The 18,934-nt window shown below is 35.8% G+C and overlaps 1 long non-coding RNA gene across 1 annotated transcript in view; it reads right to left on the bottom strand.

The window, feature by feature from the left end:
- The window catches only part of LOC149916034 (uncharacterized), a 43,636-nt gene extending 26,149 nt beyond the window's left edge, over nucleotides 1–17,487 (bottom strand). Inside the window, exon 1 of the long non-coding RNA XR_016471230.1 lies at nucleotides 17,444–17,487. This is a non-coding gene — a long non-coding RNA (uncharacterized LOC149916034). The remainder of the gene's footprint in view (nucleotides 1–17,443) is intronic.
- Nucleotides 17,488–18,934: the final 1,447 nt, after the last annotated feature.

The following is an 18,934-nucleotide window of genomic DNA, read 5'->3' as shown; positions in this document are numbered from 1 at the left end:
AGTGTACAACTAAATCAACACTGAAACCCATTAATAAAAAGGACCATTTAGTAAGTTGATAATTATTGTCAATTCACTTTGTTGTGTATGTAACCAGAGTTTCTTGGAAGTCTTAATACTCAAGTAAAGCTCCAGGTTGCCATGGAAAGCAGCAGGAGGAGGCAGCGTGGATACCAAGGTGTAAAGTGATATAGGGTTATCCAATAGTTCAACATAAGAAAAAAAGAGGCCTCTGTGGTCTTATCTGGTATTGATTCACCTCTTCATACATCACCTCTCTCACTTTCTGGACAAAAATAAAATAAAGTCATGCAATTTACAGCATAGAAATGTTTTTTTTTTTTTTTGTGCAAGACAATGTTTACTTCTCTCTATAGGATTATGCAGGCACTTACTTGTGGGGAACAGAGAATAACCTGGATTAAGTTTCTTGCTTCTCCTAGGGAGAAATAACTCATTTGCAAAACAGTTTTGAAGCAACTGAGCCATCCAGAAAGATTACATGAATTTGGAAAGAAGAGAAAAATGGTAGTAAAGGAAAATACTGAGAAAACAAAAATATAATCAAGAAGAATAACGTTCTGAAATGAACATATGGCAAGTACTTATTGGCATATACCTGTTAAACTTCCCCTGGAGAAACATACCACATAACCAGAAGGTAAAACAAGATGTGACAGAACAATAAGAGATATTGAAAGTAGAATATATAATAAAAACAGTTATAAACACTTAGTAAACTAGTGACAACTGTTTTCATGAAATGTAGCTCCTAGATCAGCAATAGGAAACATTCCAATCAATGTGAAATCTATAAAATATTTATCCATGAGCTACAATTCCTTGATTTTATCCTAGGATGCTCATTAAATGTTTGAGTATCTTCCATGTACAGAGACAACAACAAGAAAGCAACAACATAATAACTCCTCTAACTGGGAACAGAAGGTCTTTACACATCTTGAGCTAGTAAAGTAAGAAACGAAGACACACGCCCTTCAGATATTGTGGTGACAACACTGAGATGGAACAAATGTTTTCAGAAGGCCATTGCAGGATGGACAAGCTGTAAGCTTGTTATGGAACCCCTCAAGGTAACACAGAATAAAGAAGTCAAGTCCTTTAGAAAGCATTTATGGTCACTGGAAGAACCAAAGGATCTGTGTGCTGTGCAGGTAGCATCAGAAACTTGCTAAAAAGACATAGATGCAGCCCATTACTTGTTCAGTACACATCTTGTTGTTCAGAAAAATATTACTTTATGAGAATACCTTATGAGAATAATGGGACACACATTGAGATCTTTTAGGATGAAATGGCTGCTGAAGATGCTTTCCTGGAGAACAGGACACACCTCCCATTCACTGTCAGATGCCTGCAAACCTATAGCAACGTGTCCTTCTCATTGATTCACAAAAGGGTGAGCATTATAAATAATGAAATATCATCTTGCACTTCTTCTAGGATGAAAAGATGAAAATAACCATTAAGCCTATACATAGAAAGTCACAACAATTGTTCTTCTCTCGTCTGTAGTGGTCAGAAAGATTAGAGTTGTATTTGAATCAAGACAGCACTTTAGTAATGGGACGTACTTGAAAGTAATAAAAACTGACCCTCTTCCTTCCAGCAGATGGACAAATGTACTACCAGAACATCTTTGTTATTCCAATAGATAAGCAAACTAAACACAGCAGCAGAAAGCACAGCAATCGCATAAGCAACACTCTCTAACTTCCTCACTGCTGAGCATCCTTGAGAAACTATTAATTAGTTAGAAAGTTTAAATAGGCACCTTCCACTGGTTTCTTTATGAAACCATGTTATTCATCTCACTTAAGTGGAACTCCAAAAAATGACTGTGTAGAGTTCAGAATAACACCTTTTTTCAGAAGGATTTTTTTCATTTCACTGTTTTCTTTTTTTAATTGCCTAGATCCACCATTTTCTTGACTGAACACCCCTTGGGAGGTGAAGACCACTTAGCTATTTATTCACACAAGCAAAGTGGCTTTGAAAAAAAATTGTGTTTTCATTTTCAGAGATCTGACAAATGAGACTGACTCATTAGTAATTAAAAAGTACAGTTCTTTACAGTACAGCTCATCCTACAGGCATACTGAAAGGCAGAGGGAAGGAAACAAAATAGCTCTGGAGAATGAGTTTGTCAAATGTGTGTATTTTCTGACATGAGAAAGGTGAAGTTCTCACATAGTTTATTTTTCCCAATTCTCTGTTCTGCCATCTTCATCTGTAATGATTGATTAAATATCTCAAAGCACTCTCATGGGACTAGCAGTTCATGTTTCATGACAGAAGAATAATTCTGGATCTGCTACCACTTCTGGAAAGCCATAGCACCTAGGAGTTTGTCATCTAAACATTACCCTTGTGACTATAAAAAGAGATGTAGGTGCAGGTTACATTGTCAGTATAAGTTTTTGGATAGAAAACAAGCACTTTCTTGTTTTAATACAGTACTCGCATTCTAAATTTAAAGAACTATCTCAAAACTACACTGAAACAAGAAAAAACTGTTACAAGATACCCTACCCTATTCATTTACACTAACATCTTCTGCTACTGCCTCTGAAATAATACTCTTCATTTCCATTATTTCCTGTCAAGAAGAAATACATTCACATTTGTTTAGTGACATTGCAGAATTTCATAACCTTAGTGCAGTACTGTCAGCAGTTAGCAATACTTTTAAAGCTCCAGCTGCTTTAGGTCTATCCCTTTTTAATAATCACTTCTTTCACATCTGCAAAACAAGGTTCATGAGATTTTAACTCTAACAACACCTACAAATTTGAAACAGAAACAAAACATTTATCTTTTTATTCGCATTTGACAATTCTGCATCTAATTTGATTTGGATTCAAAATAGTTGATTGCACCTCTAGCCCTTCTCATACTCAGCCTTGTTTTCCTACGTCTGTATGTTTTACATTGTTGTTTAATTTTCAGCGCTGAATTTCTATTCTCACTATTATTCTTTAAATTTCCTAATTTAATGTAACACTTGTGTGTTTACTGACTGTAGCGAGAATTAAAATATATCAGTTTTCCATGGAAGAAAAGAACAATTAGAAAAGCTTCATTTTTAACTGGAAACAAAGATATTCTACTGGGCCGCAGTCAAAATAATTCCTTTCTCAAACCACTATTTAAAATTTATCAAAAGAAAGTATTTTGAAATAAATAAATCTTCAACCTTTGGAGTATAAGACTCAGAAATCCTTGCTTAAATAACAATCTAAGTTAGCTAAGCTAAGCATTTACAATAACCAAATTCCAGTTTATTAGCCTTCCAAAAATTCAGGATTCTGTATTCACAGTTACATTTCTTTCACCTCCTGAAGTTCTCTCAGCTGTTCTCAGCTAATAAATACCACCTCCAAATATTTAAATAAATAATGTGTAGTTTACTTTAGCCTGCATATTTTCAGAGCTGGACAGGCGCCCAAATGACAGAGAGGCACCTAGCCAGCCCAGCAGTATCTATGGCCTTTTATCTCTTATGCATTGCTCGTCTCTCTTAGAGCTACCCTGGGACCTTGCTGACCACAATAGCTTTGGGTTCTCTCACCCAGAGACTTATTCCATCACTCATCCATCAATGCACCTGATTAACAGCAATGGTCTTTTAATAATGTTCTACTACACAAATTCATACCCTCGCATTATAGGCCAGAACAAAAGGTATTTCATCAACTTCAAAATTATAAGTCAGGTTGAAGTTCATTAAAAATATATATTCTGCTGTGCTTTGTGTTTGAAACTGCTGTCTCTAAAGTGTGTCAACAAGTGAAAGCCAACAAAAATTGTACAGCTGAGCTGGTTGTGATTCCCACGTTTAGGATTGACTTCACTGGACATAAATGCTTAACAATATATTTTGTAATGTTTTAATGTTTTCTGATATTCCTTATTAAGAAAAATGGGACATAAAAAGTCTTTAAGAAATACTATAGCTGATGTTGTAAATAATAGCATAATTGAGTCAGTCTCAGTTGGCACTCTGTGTTTCTGTTGGAGGATTCATCCATCATCAAAACCTTTCCTCTCCATATCCCACTAAAAGCTCCTAAGAACTGCTTGGGCCTCACACAATTATTACATTTTATAGCTTATAAAACCCTAGTCTGCTTAGGCAGGACTAATTACCCTCATTTCATTAAAATTGTATGCAGACCTGACTATACTCAAACTTGGTGAGCACCCTGATGGCTATTCAGCTGCAGGTCACCACACTGAAACCTAATTATCTAAAAAAATGTAGATATGCCACTCTGTGAGATACATGTTCAAACTTGAATGCTTTTTGTGAGATCAGGTCTCAAAAACGGTTAAATATATTCATGTCATTACAGTGTCCAAGTTCAACCACAAGCAATATAAGTTCCAGCAATAATTTAGAAAGGACCTATCGAACAGAAATGAGTAATGTAAAAAGGATAAGGAAATGTTTATATTTAATCACAAGCAGCAACTAGAAGGAGACCTACATCATAATGTTAACTCTGGCTGGGATTACTGTTGAAAATTTTGCCAGTAACACACAAACAGAACACATGTTGATTATGGTGTTAAATTTGTTATTAAGCACTTGAATCTAAACTGAACAACACACTGTTTTTTAAATGATTAATTAGTATGGTCTGATCCAAAAATAATATCTTCTATTTTATTATGTTGGCCCACGACATCAGAGGCAGATGTTGGTGGTACAGCAGTAAAGGATGAACCTTCCCACCAATACTTAAATTTTGTTGCTGTGAGATAGATGGCAGCAGAGGGGCAGTCTGACAAAATGGCATCTGACATGGAAGCACAGATGAATCAAAGGTGTAGGACTGAATTCCTCTATGCAGAAAAAATGGCACCCATTGACATTCATTGACAGTTGTCAAACATTTACGGAAACTAATGATTGGATGTCAGCACAGTGAGGTGAGGAGTGATGCGTATCATCAGTGGCTGAAGTGTCCTGAAATTGACTTAATTTCTCAAGGAGATAGAAAGAATGAAGTCAGTTGGTTCCACTTATTTGTGTGCTTAAAGATTGTGTATTGAGAACACTATCAAAATGCAACTAATCAGTTTGCAATAAACTGCTGTGTTACTGGCCTTGGAGACTTGAAAATTTCAGAGAAATGGTGATGACACTGCATATTGAACAGCAATCACATTCACCAAGAAACAATCGCCTAAAAATACTGTGTAAGCACAGAATTATTAAAAAACACTTTATTAAAAACAGCATTGGTTTGGCTGCTCTGAGTCAGGGTTATGACCTGTGTGTCAGGACAAGTTGAGAGGAATTTATGTTGTAAAATCACTTCCTTCAACAAGATCTGGGACATCTTAGAAGAAAATCGTTTTCTAATTCAGAAGAAACCCTACATACATCTGGATAAAGTATCCATCCCTCTGTTGCCATATTTGCCCAGAAAAGCAAAACCATGTCAATAACATGGGAGATGTCTCACAGGTGCAAAATGGAGACATGATTACAAAATAGTAACCAGGCTATGTCAGCTATTGCAATCTTTATGAAAATAAAATGAGCAGGGAAGACACTGTGGAAAAAGTGATGGAACTCTGTAGAAGAGTCAGAGAATAAAATCAGAATTCAAATGCAATTTCCTCAACCTACCCTGAAATTATTTAAAATGTCTCATTCCTCCTATTCTGAATTCCAACAAAGATAATTAAAAACTTCTAAACACCTTCTCCAGATTCCAAAGGAGTCAGGAAAACAATTCCAAAGGAATTGTTAATAGAAGGAAGACATTTTGCATTGTAATAATAGCATAAAGAAAATAATTCAAGTCATAAATGGCAACCAGGATCTTCCTGGGGAAAAGTACTCCAAAGGTACAAACACTTCCCTTCAGAACAACAAAAGCCTAGATATGGCACCTTCAGATACAATGCATAATCTCAGGGCAATGGCAAATTTACTCATTATTTTCTAGTTTTTTTTGTTACCTGTACACAAAAACATTTCTCCACTTTCACCTCAAATTTCTTGTGCTTACTGCATATTCTTCTGGCTGATGTTTTGAGTACTTTTATTCTGAGTAATTGTATGCTGACAGTTTTCATAATCACTAATTGCACTAGATGACTCCTGTGATCAGAAACAAAGCATTTGAGAAGGATTAAGTGAATGAAACCATCCTCAGAATCAATATTTTTGCTGAAGTCCTCTTACGTACAGATACATTTTTCTTCTGCACAGAATGATTTATCCAAAACTCTTTACTTTCATTGCTAATGCAAAAGCTTTGTTAAATATGAAAATGTTGCATTTTTTGTCTTTTCTGTAATAGAGCATTGTTTCAGATTTCTTAAATGTTTCAATTAGTATTGATTGCAAGGTTGTTGATTTGCTAAAGAGCACTCTCCAAGCCACATAAATGTTTATAAAATGATTGGGACAGCAAATGAAATTCACAGAAAAAAAAATCATTTAAAACTGAAATATTATTAGCTTTCAATGTATAAATTGGAAACATCAGGAGAATCCCGTAAAGAGCTATTTCCAGCAGAACAAAAAAAAAAATACAATCCGAATCAGCCTGAGCCCTCCTTCATTATAATGTCCCAATTCCAAGCTATTATTCTCATGTATTATTGCTTACACACACTACAGTTCTGCTTTAAAAGTCCCAACTCCTACCGCTCTTAATTCAGTTCCTTGACTCAGGTACCTGGGCATTCATGGTCACAGACCCCTGTTGAAATTTTTGTTTTGGTATTCCCCAGCTTCTAGTACAGGGGTTCAAGATTAATCTTGTCACTGCTGTTCCACTAACAGAACAGTGTAAATGAAAGAACTATTAGAAATACAGATATTTTATCACATATTGACTATTCTTTCAGATTTAACTGGCTATACATTGACAGACAGATGCTCCTGAACATGACCTAGAGTCACTAATGACAGCAAAGGAATATGGACTTTTTGTCTCATGCTTAACATGGGCTCCTACAATCTTTGTAGACAATGTCCTGTATAGAACAATAATTAGTACTTTGCTTCAGACGAGTTGCTTTGTTTAATAGTGGTCACAAACCACGAAGAGAAACCTGAAGAGGTGGGAACTTTCAGAGAACCTGTAGCAAAGGAGTATGAAAAATTTTTTGATAAATCATGAGAATCCACCTTAAAGGAAAAAGAAATACAAACTAATTACTTAAATTGCACATGCTACAGACTGAACAATGGGGAAATCCAAGTAGAACAGAAAAACACCACTGAGACCAAATTCCATGAGCAGTACAGCACAACTGCTGTCAAAGCCAACGTCTTGGGGAGCAGTAATCTCCAGTAACTGCAACAACTCAATTTCCTTTGCTTAAAAGGAAAAAATATCCACTGGCATTTGATCTGTACAACCTAATGAGAGCTAAGAAGTGAATGCTGGCACACAATGTTGAAAGTTTTATTAAATTACAAACAGAACTATTTCTTAAGAAAGAAATGTGACCTCAATTTGTCTTTCAAAGTAGTGTTCTAGTCCTTGTACATGACTTATATCCTCTTACACTTTTATTAAATGTAAAAATCAACAGTCTTGCTAACAAATCATAAGGAATCGTTATTTAACAAAATCTTATTTCTAAGTTGCCAGTGTCATTACCTCACTCAACAGTAGCTATAAAACAAACTTTGCAGCACAGCAAAATAGAGGTAGATCTACTGAGTGACAAAGTTAGTACTGATGGCCCAATGGTCACAATAATTATATGGGTGGAAACAGAGCTATTCAGTACTAGGAGCAGCCTGTTTCCTGGGACAGCACCAGAACAGTACTGGCACCAGTACGTGCTCTCCTGGAAAGCATTTACTCAGCTGGCATGTTCAAAGATTGCTCCATGAGGCATAAGAAAATGTAATTACCTGGAGGCAACCAGGACAATTACTTCACATACACACTCCTGATCCAAATCAAAATGCTAATCTAAACTCACTCACTGTAACATGCAGAACTAGAGACATCCACACATTTCAGTAGCTGTAGTATTAATGCAAAAAAGAGAGCTAATTGTAAATAACTTTCTCCTATCTAATCATTAGCGAGTTTCATATCCTTAAGATCTACATACTTAATTCTTCAAGTGTCACTAAACATAATAAATGCAAGCAATATATTTATTATAAAAAAATAAGATTTAAATATATATATGTAATGAAATTGCTTCTCCTATATATAAAAAAAAATACTGACAAGTTTCCACATATATTCAACAGCTAACAGGTTCTATTTGGGCACCATACCTACTGCAAATAAATAAGTGAACGATTTCCAAAGAGTTTCTGTTATACAGAGCTCTTCTAGAGATCTGGCCATGACTGTAGTTACCATGTTCTTCTGATGTGTTTAGCATCAGCCATCCAACCTAACAATTTCTTCCATAGAAGTATAGGAATTACACCACATATAGAAGGAGATAATGAAAACAAAAATTAAGTCAAAACCTTTCAGAGAATTTAGTTGAGAAGACAAGAATTTATAAGCAAATCACTAGAAATGATTAAATGATGGAGCTTGACTTTAAATGCTGTGAAATTACTTAAGTACTGGGGGAACTTCACTACTTTTTCTGCTTGCATATAATGGATTTTTTGGAGTATAATTTTCTCTCCTGAAAAGCTTTGAGATATTAAAATATGTTTGATTAACTAGTCAAGAAGCAAAGTAAACAACAGTAATTTTGGTATACTAGTATCCAAATAACTCAGGAGAATATCTGTGAGCACAGTGAAAACTAAACAGAGCCAGAAATGCCTTGTAAATATTACAGTAGTTGCTTCTGCCAAAATACTGTCAGCCAGCACAGATTACAGTGCCATAATTACAGTAGATGACCTAAAATGATTATAAATTAACAGTCTGTAGTACAAAGTTAAACATTATATATTTTTACTAGGTAGCTGCACAAAATACGAACAAAGGACTCTGAAATATTGTAAAAGAGAAATCACCAGGAAACCTTTTTCTGTTTGAGTTAAAACTCAATATTTTTCCATGAAGGTGCTCACATTTTTCTAGATTCTTTTCTCAGTCAAGTAATGACTTAAAATTGTTTCAAAAAAATACCTAGATCTCTTAATTTTTGCCCTAAAGTTCCACAAAATAGGAAGGCAATACATACAATGTACTCAACTCTCTGTGATTTAGTCCTTTGCTACCAAAAGGTACTCATGCTGACACGACAGGAATTCTTAATAAATGAGGAAATATGGAATCTGGTTTCTATGCTACCTATTCAAAAAACACCTCAGTTTCTGTGTTGTGATTGCTCACCTTCAGATCCTTCTCATCTCCAGTTCTGGGAAAACTAGAGAGTGTCTCATTTTCCTTGGGATGAAGTTTTCTAGGAAAAGTTTTAGGACCAAACCTAAGATTTAGATGATTTTACTCTGCCCACACTGCTCTGTAATTTCGAAACCGGCACCATTATTACTTGTCATTTAACTTCCCTGAACCAAATCAGAAACTTTACATCTACAAAATGTCAAGAAGAAAGGGGAAGGAGAACCAATCCACACTAAATCAGTGGTGGTTTCTGTGTGATAGTTCTGCGATGGCAGGTGAGGTACAGGAAACAATCCTATGCAATGATCACCAAAAGCATGAGAAGTTGACGTGATGCTAAGTTCTATGGATGAAAAAAAATGTTACTACTTTCTTTTAATGAGATTTTTCTTAATATTTGATTTATTTTCTGATGACAGTATAAAGCACACTGACACCTTTTCGTTTCCACATCATCACAAGTCCTCTGAAGGCTTACATTTAAATCTCTCTGCTATAATCACAGTGGTTTCAAATTAGCATCTTAATGAATTCTCCACAGACTTGTGTCCTTATGCGTTTTCCCTTTTCTAATCTCATATCATAATGGTGCCATAACTGGGTCCCTTCTGATTCCAGCTGAAATCAGTATGGAAAAGTTAACAGCAAAGATACACTTGATTAAAGAGAAGAAAGATTCAGTAGCATTGTAAAAGAACAGATTATGATTTCTGACTTCTTTTTTTAGCATTCTCAAAGAAGTCAGTCTCTGTGCATAAGAGGTACCTAGCAGTCTGAAAAATTCTTAATATGAGAAATATTCAGCTACAAATTTTTGAATTCATTTGGTACAAAACTACACTAACTGTTAACAAAACCACCCTTTAGAAGTCAAATAAGTGAAAAACTGCAACTTAGAGCCCAACCTGGTGATACACACTATCATATCATGGAAGTTTAGACGAGAATGACAAGAGGAAACAACAAAACATTAAATGATCAGAGTTGCTGAACACTATTACTTATTTATTTCCTTGAAAGGTAGCTGTAAGTAGCAGAACTCTCAAAAAGCTCATCCTTCTTTAGGGGGTCAGCTCTACACTGGCCTTAATTCAAGCCTAAATGAACACATCTGCTTCTCCAATTATAGAGAATATTTGGAATGAATGGAAAAAAACTGATTCACTTAAAATATATTGAATGGGGAAAAGACACTCAGAATTGTACATCTTTTCTGAGGATCATGATGACTAAATCATTGATGTCAGTAATATGCTAGACCATAAAATGTTGTGCTAAATAAGATGCAGGTAAAGCTCTGTAATGGTAAGAAACTGTCAGCTCCTAAAACTCCATCTTACTGCAGAATATTTTTTAGCATTGGTAACTATTTGCAGATACCAGAGTGAACTGTATTCTAAGGACAAACCAGCTAGAAAGGTCTGCCCAAAATAACATACCAACTGAACACCAAGTGCAGGTATGGAATTGTAGAGGTTGTAACTTCCAATAAGGAGCGCACAAATGTCAAATGCAAATTGCTGGAGATAAGATTCATTCTGTCTCTGGGGAGAAAATAGGCTTCAGTTTTGTTTCCCATTTGAAATATTTGTTCATTTTCCTTCCCAGTAGACATATGTCACAGAGAGAACTGGAGAGAAGCTGTACATTTTCCCAATAACATAGCAAAATATGGATAGGAATTCTAGGAGAACTGATCAAGTCATTTGCATGGAAAGTAGGAAGAGCAGTAAGTTGCAGTTCCGTAACCTCTAATGAAAATCATACCTCTCCATCTGAATTGACAGTGCTTTAATTGCTTAAGTCTACCATTTTTTTAACAATCTGAAGGAAAAAAAAAAGACAAAGCTTTGATGCTACTTTTAGTAGGAAGAGAACAGAGGATAATTAAAAACAAATGGCAAACTTGATCATGGCAGAATATTATTCAAGGAAACACTGAGTCATTAAAATGTAGGTTATTACATTTCTCAAATACCACATGAATTACAGTAGTAATGGATAGAACTAGTGACAGGTTGCCATTAGGAAGAAAAGTATTTTTACAATCAAGACTCATTGCAAATGTATTTTGCAAATACTTTTTAAACACATATTGACACCGAGGGCTTAGCTAGCAAGCTAAGAATTGACAGAAAAGGAAGAGATATACTGCTTAAATCTAGAGAATGTACTCCTAAAGCAGTTAGTACTGGAAGGATGAAAGGATGAAATAAGTTCAGGCAGATAATAGTGTTCCACCCTCGTTTTGCAAAACACTCGGGCCATTCTGCAAGATCACTCTTCACATAATCAGGAAGCAAACTGCTCTTAAAGGTCAGAAGAACAATCATGTTCACAGTAATGATGCAAAATCAAAACTGTTGCCTGCACTCTCTTGAAACATCTTTAGACATCTTCAAAAAAAGGGATATTGAGCTTCCTCAAACCTTCTGATCTTACTGCTTTCACATGGCTGTTGTAGAACGAATTTTGTGATCTGTATGCTTATGCTTGTTATAATCTACATTGCCTTGAAAGAGTCAGTAAAAATTAAGGCATCTATATACTGATCATTTCTAGTACTTCTCTTTGCTAAAAATACAACAATATCTTTCTAGTTTCTTCAGTATGAAATACAACAGACCAAACTTCCTAAGCTGTTGCATTTTGAAAATAAAATAAGGTAGATATTTCAAAGATTTCTGGCTGAACACACAATTGATCTACAGCGATTTCTGCCCAGTTTGCCATGAGACATCACTTAAGATTCTCTATGGTGAAAATACTTCACAAATAACAGCAGCATTGTTATACAAGAAATCTTGAAGTAGTATGACTTCTAAGTGCAACAAAACCTTTTGATACATTCACTTTTTCCTCCAAAAGCATCTAACTGACAGAAAAAAATACTTTGATACAGATGTCGTCAAGTTATAAATTTAAAGCAATCTTCATAAATGGGTTAATAGCTTAGTTTTAGTTTTGTAAAAAGAAAAAGCTAAAACACATGAATGTGAGTTTATATTTCTGATTTATTTATTTTTATATTCAGGCTCCAACTTGATATTTGCACAGTCTCACAGTAACGATTTTAATCTTAGCCTTACTACGACAAGAACAAAACATAAAAGGAAACATGTCATAACGACAGAGGAGGATATGTAAGGACTATGAACCATAGTTAGAAACCCAATTGACAACTCAATTAACATTAGCAGTAAACTGAACTGAAATAGTTTTGCTGTTTGTTTCATACCATGGAATACATTAACTGATGGGAGAAAACCTACAAATGTTATCAGCATCGAAAACCCGATTTTTTTATAAGTAATCTATTAAAGATATTAAACAATAATGATTTAAAAAATAATAAAAAACTGCTGGTCTTACCAGCAGTGTCCCCCTTTAAGGCGGAGATTACTACTGCGTTCTTATATTGCTCGGTGAAAGTACTTCTAAAAGTACGTGACAATTATTTGTTACAGAACTTTATCTACTTCAGTTCTACTCTAAGACGTGGCTTACTTAGCCCCCACATCACAAGTACTCATATAGAAAACATTTCATGTAAAAACAAACAAACTGGTCCCTCAAAAACAGTGCAAGGATGTAAACGTGTAAGCACCAGCTTACAAAAAAGGCAGTACTACACTACTCATGCAGATTTTTACCAGTGCACAGCACTGGAGCTGAATGCACTTTTTCTGGAGCTATTATCTTACCCATGGGCTTTGCTCTCACAAGCAACACATGGAAGAAAGTCAGCAACGTTTGTGTTTGCTAACAAATCTGAACAGGAAGAAACTGCATAGCTTTGACATTCCTTCATGATATACTATCTGGAATGCAAACTCAGTTAATTTTTCACTAAGTTCAGTAGATTCAGGATTGGAAAGAACACTGGGATCAAGATGTTCTACAATCTTCTTTGTCTACCAACAACTAAATGGGCTGTAGAGACATTTCAAAATAACATACAGGGTAGCTCTGAGAAGAGCCTACTTCAGTGTTATCAGGAAGCTGTAAAACATTTTGCAAATATTTCTTATAAATTTAAACATTTATATACAGCTCCCACTACTGCCTTCTAAGTATTCGTCTTAAATTCTCTCATGTAAAAAATTGTGAAACTGGGAATACATTTTAAGAAAATATAGTAGCACGTACCTAAGCAGGCAAGGAGAAAAACACACCACCAAACCATTTGTGAATACAGACTTACTGAATGGAGCTTTATGTCCTGAAACACGAAGACCTGTTATCTTTTAACACCTCTGAAATATGGAAATATTTAAAGTGCTGTGAAGATGTGCATGTGAATAAGAAATAGCCCCTCTTCTTTGATAAGCATTCCTCCACAAGAGCTCACAAATGCTTCCCTCATATATATCCAGGAATCATTATTTAAGAAAATAATAAAAATTGGCTCTGTCCCCTCTAAACAGTTTTTCAAGGAAAGGAGATATATAAAGCAGTCCACTTGCAGACCACAGCAGTTCTACAGCATGGCAAACACTCATTATTATGCACTGATATGCAGAAGATCTTACTGACAATTCCCAGAGTGCTCCCCTTTTCATAAACAGATTGTTGATGGCTGATGCATAATCCATCTGAGCAATGCAATAAAAGGAAAAATGTAATAAGATGTACAGAGGGCAGTCAAATAACTATATGCCAAAACTGCAAGATAGTAGACAGTACAATATATTTTTTTACTACATTCTGTTTTCATAGTCAGTGGTATTAATGATGAAGAAATGTAAGTTCATATATTTTGCCACTAGATGTATATCCACAGACACTTGCTAAGCATCAGTGTAAACAGTATTTCACTTAATACAATATTAAAACTACAACAACAATACTAATATGATACTGTGACCCTAAATTCTCACATTCAAATTTGCTGAGGTGCAAGAATGCTGAAAAAATATTTCCTTGTATTATAAATCTATGGAACCCTCCTTACTATACAGTCCAAGTACGCCAAATCCGATGGAACAATAATGCAAGAGCAAATCATAACGTGGGATAATGCCTTTTGGCCCCAACAATTATTTGTAGAGAAATTCTTCATATAAATATTTTATTTTATTATCTATGCAAACAGCTTCTAGCATACTGGTTGTCCTAATGTCAGCAGAGGCCTCTAGGTGCTTTTGTAATACAAACCACGGATATAATGAGAGATGGAAAACTATATATTATGAATAATTCGCGGCAAGTTTCAGGATTTGTTTTGAAACCAACTGTTCACAGACAAAGACTCGCTATTCCGAACAATTTCACAAACAGCTAAATAATATCCACGAATAAATCACTAAGCATAATCGTGGTGTTCGCCAGCAGCCAGAGTTCTCCCCAAGCACCCTGTGGTCAATGAGGCTGGCTACACTAGTTGGAAAGCTGGAGCAGTGGGCTGAAGCCCAGGCAAACCCCAGTAGCTTTTTGAGGCCTTTTTCCCACCTCGTTCTCTTTCACAGCAGACTTTTGGGCACCAAAAGGCCCAGTTCTGACAAGGACTCCAGGTGAGTATCATGGCTTTACATTTTCTCTACAAAGACTGAAAACATTTCCAGGGATGCTGAGAGCAAGGGTCTGGCAAGGCAAAGCAGAGACAGAGCAGAACTGCAGTCAGTGAGCTGGCCAACAGAGCTGAGCAGCTGGCAGTGCCACACAGGCAGCCTGGCGAGAGCACAGCAAGCAAGAACCACTGATGCTGAACCCAGTTAGGAAGTGGTTGGCACAAACAGCTAACACTGAACAGATCCAGTAGGAGCAGCTGGTAACACGCACAGCAGGGACACCTGCTTCTGGCCACCAAAGCTAACGTAGAGTACAGTCTCCAGCAAGATTTTATTTTCTAGCAGAGGAGCAGTGACTACAGGGGTATTGCTCAGAGCTCAGGAAACTCAGCAATAACCCATGCAATTGTGCAGCCTTTGGCTGACTCAGCAACGGCCTTTCTCTAACAGCTCTTGTGTTTTCCCAGATGTTTAGAGGGAGAAGGCATGGAGACTGAGATGATGGACTGTTGAAAGACAGGGATATCTACCTCAAGATCCTCAACTCTTCACAGTTCCCAAATTCACCTTCAGTAATAGTAATAGATGCAACAGAAACCTATGCTTGCAGGAAGGCTTTGGGCTCTCATTGTTCTGCTGCACCAGGAGATGTGACAGCCTTGAACCCTGCTCTGTGACACTGACATATATTTAACTGCTTCACTTGGAGCTGATGTTAGTTTGTGTCCTTTAATCATAAATGACAAATTGTAGGTGGGATCTGGTAAATGAGCACAGGAGTTAGCTCAACTCAGTTATTCCATTCTCAATGTCAGGAAGAGCATATAATTGGGATGACAGCCAACTTGGAGAGTGGTGGGACAGAAGACAGGTGGGGAAACCAATTCTGCCTGCTGCTGGTGCCATAGATCTCTCAACATGACCTGCATGTTTACTTTCTCCTTTTCTTTTCACCTTTGTTTCCTTAAAAAAAAAAATAACAAAATCTTTTATTGGTCTCTTCCACCATGTCTTTATAATGTAAGCACAACCCTTTAAATCTCTCATATCGAAGCCAATGCAAGAGTTAAAAAGAGCCAAGAGTTCATTCACCTTTAACTTCACAAATTAAGAGATCTTGTTGCAACAGATAACAATGCTTGATCTCAAACTTATATTTCCTTTATTATAAAGGACTTGTACTGAAAATAAAGTAATATTCAAATATCTAGACACCTTTTGCTCCTCAAATACAAATTCTAAATCTTGTTTGTGACACACCAACTAGTGTTGTGCAGCCACAATAGTATGAGTGGGAGGTGATTAGGATGTCACTAAGACAATTTTACTGTTGAGGTGAAGGATAAACAAAGATAATGATAGAATACAGATAGGAAGCTCTGCTATAATGTTATCATTTTACAAAATTTTCATTTTATATTTATTTTTTTTAAAGAAGTTTGAGAGCATTATGATCCACAGGCTTACTGATATGCAAAACTTCCCTTTTTAATATTTCTTGTCCTACCATAGTAAATGAGCTATGTCAAAAAATATACAACGTATTGTCATTACTGATAAAACATCTGAATCGAATCAGAAGATGTGCAACTGGAAAAGAGAGAACATGTTTCAAGACTGTGAATACATTTGCTATGCAATCACTACTGATAATGCTGCCCATATCCTCTTTATAAAGTAAAAATGTGTCTCTTCTTTTTAGAGAAGGTATGAAAATTCAATTGTAACAAGTTGGTACACAAATAAATAAAATACACAATGTATTAAATATGTAGCATAGAGCATATTCAATTTTAGCCTTTAAAGTTCTGCATACAATACACCAGATAAATTTGTATCCCATCTCTAAAATCAGACATATGCATCGCAATTTATTCTAATCAAGATACATAAAGGTTACAACCATCTGTTTCCCAGACTCTTATCCTAAGTTACAAGAAAGCTGAAGTTTTGAATTTTCATTGAATGTAAGAGGATGTTTTATTGATATTTGAACAACAATGACAAAAAACACATATTCCTCAGAAACAAAGGTCAACTCAATAATTAAGAACAGTTTTAACAGTACTTTGTGCTGGGTGGCCATTGTAAGTGAAATACATGACTAATACATTACAAAGTTTAGTACTTGAATATGCTTGTTTCACCTATATTTTTGTAAAGGCCATAATCTTTATCATACTATGTAAATGACACAGCTATTGATATTCACAGTTCTTGAACTTCCTGGGGAATACAGGAAATCAAAGTAAAGTAAAGAAAGAAACCTTTAGCAGAAGTGAAAAGATTAAAATACTAGCTCTTCTCTGAAAGAAGTACAAATGGATGTAAATAGAAAAACAAAGGTCATTCAGCACCAGCTTTCTTAATAAAAAGTAATTAAGAAAGACTATGTCACAAGAATGCCTACCTGCATTTTTCCCTTTGAAATGTTTCCATTATATATATTTTTAAGAATAATGACTGTACAATCAATAGGTGTACAATTGTACCATCAATAGTTGTACAGTTGTATAATCAATAGGTGTACAATCAAAAGGTTAGGCTTAGTAAGATTATCATGGTGGAAAGATAATCAAAATAAATGGAAACACTCACCAGTATCAGGCTCACAATAAACTCCACCAGGAGCAACCTCCAGAGAAAGATCCTTCCCTGGTGGCAGTCAGCACTTAAACGGGATGTAGGAAAGGTGCAGGCAGGCTCCACCCCTTCTGGTAGCACAGATGAATTGTCTTCACCTGTGCTCCCGCAGCTGACTCATTGCTTGCCTCAGGTGGTCAAACAGAGGTTCAGGCCGTGATCAACAGTTCCCATACAATGACATAACTAGATCATAAGCTGTATGGAATGCACTTGGATCTTGTACATGCTTTGGGTTCCTGACTGCTAGCATAGTTAACAGTGGTAGCCTCAGTGATTAAAATATTCTTGACTCAGACATACATGCAAATGCATATCTTTTATTTATTTATTACCAACACATTTAGTTTCTAATTATTTGCCTTATGTCAGTTGATAACTTAGAATTTACACGGGACACATTTCCCAACTAATCCCTCAGAACCCTAAAGCAAGATCTTCTTTTTCAAAAAATGCATGACCTACATCAGGTTTCTCAGAGCCTGGTCCAGCCTGGCCTTGAAAGTCTTCACAGGTGGGGCATCCATCAAATCTCTGGGCAATGTGTGCCTCACCACCCTCACTTGACCACATCCCACTGGTAAACTTCTAATAAGAAAATGAGACACTCATGCTGAAGATACAACAGGCATACTTACTGCTTGTGTGCTAACAATGCTGTTGTTTTCTCTTTTTGGCAGGTGAAAAAATAATTGTGGAAAAAACCTCTGCACAGACAGTTTCAAAAGACAATATTTTCTGCCTTAATTTACACCATAGACTCGAAATTTGGGGCTTGAAGTACCTTTAGCAACTTCTAATGCAGATTCATTCCTAGATTTCAGGAGACAGAAAATGATGTTTTATCACAGATTAGTTGCTAGTTTCCCATCTCCTGTTTTAAATCTGTCAATCTGACTGTTTTTTTATTAATTTATTCTGTAGCTATGGTGACAGTTCATCTCTGTCAATCAGCAGCAAAAGTCTAAGGCACACCTCTCTGAAAACAATTCCAGAAATGTAATATTCTGTAGATACAACAATTATGAGACTGGATTAATGTTAACAAAATTAATATATATTCTCGCAGTGAGATTATGCTCATCTCCCTATGACATTTATTTTTGCCATCGCACAAGTGCACAAAAGAAAATGAAATGCACTGAGCCTCAGGATCACGCTATCCAAACCTGGGGAGAGTAGACTGATGCAGTGAAAACAGGACAAAACAGATGAAATTTTAAATGATTTTTTTCTCCACTAATATTTCATGTTAGTAAGTACATAATAGTGGAATGCCTGTAACGTTTACAAAAGAGTGGGATAGGATTACAAAACTAGATTAGTGTAAATTCTAGTTAAAAATCTTTTCGTGTCATGTTCTAGAAGTCTCCATTTGTAAAGCAGTTTCAGGGCAAGCCTGAACTGATGGTTCTATGCTTATCTCCAGAGAAACAAGTGCAGTGG

This window comes from Phasianus colchicus, chromosome 14 (assembly GCF_987193195.1).
Source record: "Phasianus colchicus chromosome 14, bPhaCol1.hap1.1, whole genome shotgun sequence".
NCBI classification, from domain to species: Eukaryota; Metazoa; Chordata; class Aves; order Galliformes; family Phasianidae; genus Phasianus; species Phasianus colchicus.
Note: the sequence above shows the minus strand (reverse complement) of the source record. Positions and strands in the feature narration are given on the sequence as shown.